This window comes from Charadrius vociferus, unplaced genomic scaffold, assembly GCF_000708025.1.
Source record: "Charadrius vociferus isolate BGI_N301 unplaced genomic scaffold, ASM70802v2 scaffold15, whole genome shotgun sequence".
In the NCBI taxonomy this organism is placed as follows: domain Eukaryota; kingdom Metazoa; phylum Chordata; class Aves; order Charadriiformes; family Charadriidae; genus Charadrius; species Charadrius vociferus.
In genome coordinates, this window is record NW_009650064.1 from 8,277 (window position 1) to 17,992 (window position 9,716).

Genomic DNA, 9,716 nt, shown 5'->3' on the forward strand with positions numbered 1-9,716 from the left:
TATGGATTTATTTTTAATCTTTCCTGGCTGAAACAGATGGAATCTCTGTGGAGCACCATCACTGTTTAAGAGACACTTTCCCCCAGCTTTGATTACTTTGAAAAGCTAAACTTCTGAAGGGGGAACCCAAAGCCTAACTCCAAGCCTAGGTACTTACGGGGCTCTTTAGTTCTTCCTCACTAGCTTGACAGAGTCTTCAAGCTGCTAATACTTCAATATTTTGCAAATTAGGCCCTGAGTAGCTTGTTTTCCACAGGAAAACATCCAATTTTAATTATTCAGCTGAACATGAAAGTGTGTCTAGCTCTAAGCAACCAGACAGTCTGCAGCTCTGATTAGCCACCCAAGCATAAGCATTTTGCAGCTTTGATTACTCATCCAGTTAGGAAGAGTTTCTAGTTCTACTACAGAAAGATGATATTTTGCAGTAAAATTACAGCAAAACTTTGATTAGAAAATGACAGAGATGAAGGCTTATTTCCTCTTCTCAAGATACCTGATGTGCTCTGACACATTTAATGCCACATCATGGATAATTAAATATATTGGCTCTATAGTAGAGAAAGCTACAGTAGTTTTCGCTCTAGGAGATTCATCTGTTGAGGTTGAATTTGTTGTAGGCAACCTCACCATAATTCTAAAAGTTCTAGAAATGACACCAGAAATTCCAGTTGGCATTCTGCGCTGCTGAAACCTGCCCCCATTAATGATCTTCAAAATATCAGATTTAATTAAAGAGATTTTTGTTTTGAACGCAGGTTTGGACTCTGCTTATTGAACACAGGCTTCTTTCTACTTTTCTGTGGGAGGATCTGGGATCTGATCTCTTGAGTTCCATGACTGCTCAGGGGTGGTTTGGGATCCCCTACATCACCTTGTGTTTCCTTTGCAAATACTGTAAATGAGGCCAGTACCTTGCCTGCTTAGTGTCAGTCACCTTTCTATAGTACCTTTCTTTTCTACCTGCAGCAAAATACAACATGCCTTCTTGCTCAGGAAGTTCAGCGTCTCCCCTTAGTATCAGTGAGGATGTCTTTTTTGAATCTTTTTTTTCATCCAAGGCGAGGCTACTAAGGGGATGACAAATTGAGGACACTGCAGGTCATAATTATACTGCATTAGATACCATGATATTATATGGTTAAAAAGTATTTTACTCTAGGATAAAAAGGGGATAAAGTAAAATATGAAGAAAATTGTGATCATGAATAAAGGAAAGGATGGCAAAGTAAACAAATAAATAACCAATAAACAGCTAGGCATTGGGGATGAAATCTTGAGCCTGTTGACATTAGTTGTCAGAATACTACTTTAAACACTGCCTTCATTAAGAAAGTGGTTGTTACGCCTCTCTAGTTACTATCACTCCTAGACAGCACTGTTGCAAGTAGGGTAGTTCTATCTATTAAATCTTAAGATTTGAGTTTGACCTGAACCATTCTTTCAAATTATTTAATGTTTCGCCTAGTCAAATCATTTTTTGTTTTGTATTGAGAGTTTTCTGCATCTAGAAGGAAGTGTGGCGATCTTGTTGAATGTTATCTTCAGCCTACCTAAATTATAGGTGAACAACTTCTCATCTGTACCCTTACTTCACTGACCTTGAAATCATAGCAGAGCTTTCTGAACACATGTGGAGAGAGGTGATGAGAACTTCAGGGAGGACTTTCACTTCCAGCCACAGAAATGCATGGAAAGTCTGCCCTTCATACCAAACAAAGAGGCTAGATAAAGACTCAAGAGAGTACATTAACTGCTTGAAAAATAAGTTTCAATCTTAAAAAAATCTTCAGTTTGCTCTGAATCTTCAGTTATGATACGAATTTAGGAAAGACTTGCTTTTCCTAGGTAACTGGCCCCAGAGTTTTGAGCATGATTATCAACCCCTCATTGAGAAAATGCATGAAAAATTCCACTGAAGAAACATAATAAATTATTGTTGGCAATGGTTTCATGAGATTTATGAATCCTTTGAACATGTCATAGGATATGCCTTCGACAGCATGGAATCAAGATCACATTGTCACAATCTTTTATGATAACCTTAATTTGCTCTTGAGACAGTGCTAGTTGCAGTTATCAAACCCAGCATCTTCCCAGATTTGGAAAATTGATCTGATTTACAAAGAGACAAAATCAGCCCAAATCCTCTTCAGCAAGGCCGCACAATATTAGTATCTCACGGAAAGTTAGCCGTCATTCAAAGTGGATAGTTTGGCTCTCCATAATAAGATGTTTCCTCTTGTTTCTTATGTACTTAGAGGGTTATCAAATTAATTGTCAATGCTGACATTTAACAGTATTAGCTTTGGCATCTTAATTCTCACCCAGTGAAAAGAAGGGTGGGTGTTTGCACTTTGATGCTACTTGTTCTTTCTGTCTGAAAATTCAGATAAACACTGATGCATTTATAATTAAGGAATGTGTTCCTAAAAACTAGAAAAGTCAAGGCTTATTTTTCCTCTATAAAGCCTCGTGTGTCAGAGAGAATTTGAGATGTGTCTGGGACTCCTTGTTAGCTCTCCAACAGAAATCCTTTGCAATTTCCAAAAGTCAGTCCTACTTCATGAAGTTCTGCTGGGCCTGCTTGGACTTCTCAGCTTCTCCACCCTGGCATACAGCAGGGAAACGTGCAGCTCTACGTGCCAGGCCCCTAGTCCAGCAGAAACACAGAATTGAGTCACAGGAGGTACCATGAATCTCCATCAGGAGTAAGGTGTCCACACCATTAGACTATGCCTTCTTTGGCAGCATAGCTTCTCCGAGAACCTCCCTGCTGGAAGGAAAGCTTCATAGCCAGATGGCACTCAATGTCTCTGCTACAAGACTCCATGTGCTGGAACAAGCTCATCAGCTTTAGGTGACTGTATATCACCACAGCTGAGAAAAGTTCAAGTACCTTGAGGGGGGGTAATAGGCAAGAAAGATGAACTGAATTAATTTCATGCATAATATGTAAGACTTGATATGTCTTTATTGGATCCTCAAAGGTTTGCAGTACCAGAAGGTGAGAGTTTCAAATGAGTGACATGCTCTTCATATTCATCACCTTTCTTCTTCATTCTATTTAAAAGCAAAATACTTGCTTAGCAAAGTCTAATGCTAACTTACAGGACTGAGCAACTCACAGGTCTTTACCCACAACAGGTTTCAGTGATCACTGAAGTTACCACATAGAATCAAACCCGAAATAAACCACCTTTTATTCAATGGGACTATGAGGTGTAATCAGCATATAAAGTGTAGTATGAAGCATACAGTACCTCTTTCCTCAGTATTGTCACAAAACATGGAACTACTGCAAATACTCGATGGATTTCCCTACTCATGTAGCCTTTTCTTTATTTTATTACTCTCTGGTAGTTATTCTCTAGTAGTGAGTAATGCTTTTAGGTCCTGAGGCTAAAATGACTGTGTCTAACACTCACTCCTTAGCTGCATCTGTTCAGTTGTCTGGGAGAATTCACCACTGCACTGCACTTGAAGTCAAGTACAGGATCTGTCATTGCAGATGTAATAATTAAATTTTCAATTTATTTTGATATTCTACATTTTTGAGATGCTAAAATGTGTTACTTCAAGAAAGCACTTTCTGAACTATCCAGATGTTTTGCTCAGAGCACATGTGATCTTTGTGTGTTGTGAAAGAGCCTGCAACAGAAACAGCCGGTGTATAATCAAGGATGGTCCTTGACCAGACCCCACACTGAGCTATTACAGAAGCAGTGGCAGCTGAAGGGAGGGAAGTGGTGCATATTGTGATGGACTCTGGTATCTTTAAGGCCTTGGGGAGCTAGGCCCAGAGACTCTTGTTTGCGAGTTCTGAACCACCTTCTGGATATAAAATTCAGACTTAAATGCATGTCTTATGAAGCTTTATCCTCTGATTTCATGTAGTATTATTAAAGGAGACATAGTGTTGTGCAATGTTGTTGTTTCCCTTGCTCCAACCATTTGCTTTTCTGAAACTACTCATCCTGAAAGGAAAGGCTACGCTGCACAAACCTTTCCCTGCATTCTTTCATTTCTACTACCATCTGGATCAACTGTAGGAATAGTTGCTCTATACATTAAGTAATTAATACTGTAACTTTCAACCAAGTTCTGAAACTCATAATATCTCAAACCAGTTTTTGATCTATTTCTATTTATTGATGGAATTGATGGTAACAGATGTAGGAGCAGAAGGTGTTTTTGCCTTGTCCTTCCATTCCTCATCAGTGAAACATGCCACTAATTTTCAATTAATTTGAATTAATTTTCAAATAATTTCATCAAATAAGGGACTATGAAAAATGACATTCCAAAGGTTGTAGCAATGATGGATTAGATTGGTACAGCTCCTAGTCATGCTACCAGGGAATGATTCATGTGACATCCTCTCTTGTCACAAAAATTAAGTTTTAAATCCCCCAGTCATTCTGTAAAAGATGACACAGTAACACACCACTTTGACCTTTAAAGTGGTTTATAATTTAATTAGAGAGAAAATTCCCCCTTCTCCCCCACAATCCTTGTTTCTTGTCTACACACTTGCCACCTGGGGAAAATAAGCAGCAGGGATAACTGTACTGATGTTCAGCACTTTTATTACTCCTTTCCCAAGGGACCTTTGCAAATTTTAAGTACTCAGACTTTGTAAAGACACTGTCCCAAAGCACCTGTTGATAAAACATACACTTAGCAATTCATACCTTAGCCTGTTCCAGCCACGTTATTGGGGAAACAGCAAATAAACAACTCAAGAAAAGAAGTGAAATAAAACCAGGCTATTAATAAATATACTACACAGCCTCTTTAAGTACTGGAAATTTTCCTGGAAGTCAATGTACAAACTGGGAGAAATTTTCTGTTGGACATAATCCAAAGGCACTAAGAAGGCTGAAAACTTCAACTGGAAGAAGAATTTGCATGCAAATCCAGCTGCTGCATCCGACATCAGGAAAATCCACCGAGAAGTTGATTTCTTCAGTATCTTTGCACGGACAGGGCTCGCTGCTACCCCTGCCCCTGGGGACCTGCAGCAGTGCCTCGGAGGCAGCCCCTGCAGCTTCACAAAGGAGTGATGTTCTGGAGAGCAGAAGGGACACATAGCTTGTGGGGTGTTTTATGTGCTCTAAGAGTTTCACTATTTTATCTTAGTGAACTAAAGAAACCAACAAACGTTAGAAATCAAATTCCAACTCCCTCTCAGCTCCAAACCATCAATGGGATTTGCAGCTTGAACAGCACAGTTAGGGGGAAATAAATGGCCTGGAGCAAAAGGGAAAGATGCATTAGGCAGCATCCTTTGGAAGGGGAAAAAAATAAACACTTCTGACAACTGACTAAAGAAAAAAAGTCTTCACTCAGAAGTCTGGAGAGCGAATCCATGCTACAGAGCTCAGAGGTTACTTGTTCATTTCTCTTAGGAATGTCAATGTATGTGGATGAAACCCACTGTTAATAAACATAGATTTTAGTGGTTATCCTTACAAGATACACATTATAAATTTGCATTTAGCTGCTGATGGCTGATGGCAGCTCTTCTACATATGCAGTCTGTTCACTTGGGTTTACCGAGGCATATCACTTCAAAAGGTGTCTTTTTAGTACTGAAATAGAAGGAATTAAAAGAACTTATTTCCCATCTGAGATATTTTTCAATGCAGTCTTTTATTTCCCACTGTGCGTCTAATACATTCATGTAGACTTGCTGCTCTGGCACAATCTTAGAGACTAGATTTCTGAAATACTGACAGAAGTCCAGCTTTTTTGCTAAAACCATAATCAGAAAAATCTGACTTCTGACAGCTTTCATTAAGTGGGAAGAGACAATTCATCCCAGTGTCTTCTCTTATTGTGATAGTTATCCCCAGAATGAGATTAGTGTTTAGGAAAAGCCTGCGATGTCTTGTTACTGGGGTAAGAGTAGAAAATAACCCCCTATTTCTGATTTACTCTTACATTTTAACAAAAGATGAATTCTTCTCTCTCTCATCTATTGTTTACAATAGGTGTCTCATGAATGGTGCCATCATTTCTAGTAGCACCACAACTCCTCTTCTATCCAGGTACACTGCAGCATACTCATGGCAACAGGCATGGGGGAGTGGGAGGAAGGGGGACACCATCTCTGCAAAGGCACTGTCTCCACGTAGGCAGTGGTGATGCCCCCCAGTGTGGTGAGGGGTCTCAGGCAGAGGTCACAGTCTGTAGAGCACATGTGCATGGTCAGGGTGGAGTTGTGCTGTGGTTTCCTCAGCAGAAGACAAGACAGCAGCAGTGGGCTTTTTGTGCTGGAGGCAGCAACTGGAGCTGTGAGCTTGACCTGCAGGGTGCAAAAGGAAGGGGACTTGTCTCACTGAAATAGCAGGCTGGGGGACTTCTCACAAGCTGATTTCTTGCTATTATTATGTCCTGAATTTTGATAACTACCTCAGTCCACGGAGTTGTTGCTTATATATACTTTCTTATTTAAAAAGAATGTTCCAATTCATTAGCCAATATTGTTCTGCAAAGCTTTTAAGCACATAGAGGTCACCAAGCATACACGTCTGTTTGATGAACTTGGTGATATGAAGAATTTTGATAGCACTTCAGCACAAACTTGGAATCTCTGAGAAAGGCACTTACAAAGCTGTAATTAGCTACTGGCATAATTAGACCCATTCTATAGTGGTTTTTTAACCATGTTCAGTTGGTCGTCTTTCTTTGCATTGTACTGCTCGTTTCTCTTGTCTTTTTATTAGTTTCTGGTGAACAACACAATCTGCAAACAATATAAAACACTTATTCTATGAAAATTGTAATCCATATTATAGTAAAGTTTGTCTTCTTCTTCTTGCTTCTAATAGCAGAATGATATATTTTAGGGAGAAGTGATATCTTTTATGAGTCCATCTACAATCATTTAAGACAGCAAACAAGCTTTCTTGTGCACAAGTACAATTTCGGATCTGGATGTGAAGGACCAAACTGGAGGCAGAGAGCAACTGTTGTGAGTTTAACTTCATTATGGAAATTGGGTAGAAAGGTGAATTACTACCTTTGGAGAAGAGGAGTCTATTGCTAAGTAAAACATAGTAAAGTCATTTATCTCCCATGAAGTAGAGCGGCTGTGCTTATGCTAATAGTTAAACTAGACCACCATCTGATTGCTAGCTTCAGATCCAACAGGCATGGCATGGTCTCTGCCCATACCGTATAAGTTATCTTACCCTCACAAAGAGGGATCTATTGCCAGGCTATGCTCACTCCTGCCCTTTGCCTGTGAGAATGTCACTTGCCAAGGGGCAGGCCATGCTCCAGAGACTCTACAACAGCTTAACAGCATCGATGGCAGCAGAACAGCGCCCGTGCCGAGCTGCTGCTTGATTCACTACTATTCACTACGTGCAATTATCACCTTCAGAACAGTTTTCCTTAGCACCAAAACATTTCATTTAAGAAGTCAAAATAATAAGTTACCTATCGAACTCGTCTGACACTCTAGAATGTCATATCACTGGGGAAATTAAACTGGAGTGTGTAATTTAGAAAAAAACAATCTTACGATCTGAGCTGACTCCATGCTCCCTTATGTTTTTTAGTACATCAGACACAGCAGCCTCTTTCAAGCATCTTGTCTCATCCCATTTTAGTGTAACAGCAACAGCCTTTGAAGTTTCTTTGATGTGCAACTTGACCTCTAAAAAGTTAGACTAACTTGTTCTCGTTGCAATAGAGACATAGCCATCTGCCTCTTCCACTTGTCCATTGTACACTCTCGCAGGGTTTCTCGCTCTTTTAATTGCTGTTCTGCATAAACAAGGTAGGGTCCAGTATTACATTTTAAAAATTCGTATTTACATTATAAAGAGCCGATTTTGGAAGAGGCTTCCACACAACAGAGCCATCTTTTCCCATTCCATTTCTGAACACGCATCTTATGTATTGAATAACTCACTGACCCTTTGCAATTTCTGCTTATCGTCCTCCTGACTGACAATATCTGCCCGAACACAGTACGGCATGCATTTCAAGAAACTATAAATCTTTCCATAAATGCCTTCTAAATGTGCTTTGCTGTATTTCAAATATAAATCAGTGGCATATGAGACTGATCTGTTATCCTGAATTGCTGCCTGTAGTGCCTGCAAACACTGGGAACTGTCTCATGTTATTATTTATTGTCTTTCATATAGTTACAGAACTTGAAAGAAAAACCTGGTTGTGGACGAAAGAGATTTGTTTCATTGTTACACGACCTCTTTCTACTGTGGACTTGGCAGGAGACCTGCATCATTATGTTCTGAAATTGATATAAACTCAGGGTATGCCCATCATAGACAGGGGAACATCTTCATAGAATCATAGAATCATAGAATGGTTTAGGTTGGAAAGGACCTTGAAGATCATCGAGTTCCAACCCCCCTGCTATAGACAGGGACACCTCCCACTAGCCCAGGTTGCCCAAGGCCATGTCCAGCCTGGCCTTGAACACCTCCAGGGATGGGGCCTCAACAACCTCTCTGGGCAACCTGTTCCAGTGCCTCACCACCCTTAATCTTGCCTCACAAATGATCTTTGTTGGATGGATGTCGCTTATTTTAGACCCTACCTGGGTTTTTTACTTTTTTTTTTTATTGGAAGATATGAGTCAAATGAAGCTTTTGGGTGAAAATCTCTTAGTATAATCTTATTTTCATAATTCCCTTTTTGGATATATCCAAGCTGTAGGATATAAATGGTTATTAAATATGAGAAGAAGCATTCACCCACCCTATGTTCAATAGAAACTTATGAGATCTGTATTATTTTCTGTTGTTTCTTACATTCTGCTTGCTCCATGCTTTAGCCTTGGCAGACTGAGAGCTTTTCTCCTCTGCTCATTTGGATGAGAAACATGTGCAGAGTTGAAGTATCTCACTGTGTGATGGAATACCATGCACTTGGGGTACAGATCTGGCAGCACAGATGTAGCTTTGTTTTCGCTTAATTTTTCCCCACTGAAATCAAACTCTGAAAGAGACTCCAGATGTCAGCATAAATATGCTGTTCATTTTTACTGTGCTTTGGTCTCCTTCTAGTTCAGTACAACAGAAATTGGCTACTGATTGGGGTTCTTATCGCAATTTCAGATTTAATCCAATTTTGCTACGAATTATTAACCACTAACTTTGCTGGACGCCTACCTAGAAATTGCTCTCCTCTAATGAAAAAAGATTCCATATTATTTCACATCAAGTCAATCAAAATAGTTTAAATTTTGAATGCAGCTGGTTCATAAACTTCTAAATGATCTACAAATCAAAAAGTTGTTTTTCATGTCTTCGTTACACTTCACAGCAGAATTTGCCCAAACTCTTCCTTTATGACTTTAACCATTGACTTTATGACTTATAACTAATAATTCTCTGTTCATTTTGGTGTGTATTTACCTGGCAAGTTATTAAATCCTTTTTAACAGCTATGATTATTAGAGAAACATGCCATAAACAAAAAGATTTTTGATGCTCTATTTCCTCTTGTGGAGAATAAATTGTTACTTGTATACCTGAAGTGAGACTGTCTTTAGCTTCTGTTTCTTCTCTTTCTTTATATCTAAATGTCTTTGTGATATTTTGACAGTTAGTTGTTTAAAAAAAAAGAGAGAGAGAGAGAGTAATAATTCATTTTTTTTATACTGAATCTCTAAATTAATTGATTTTGCCAATGAAGAACTAATGGTGTGCTTGGGAATTAAATGTACTCTT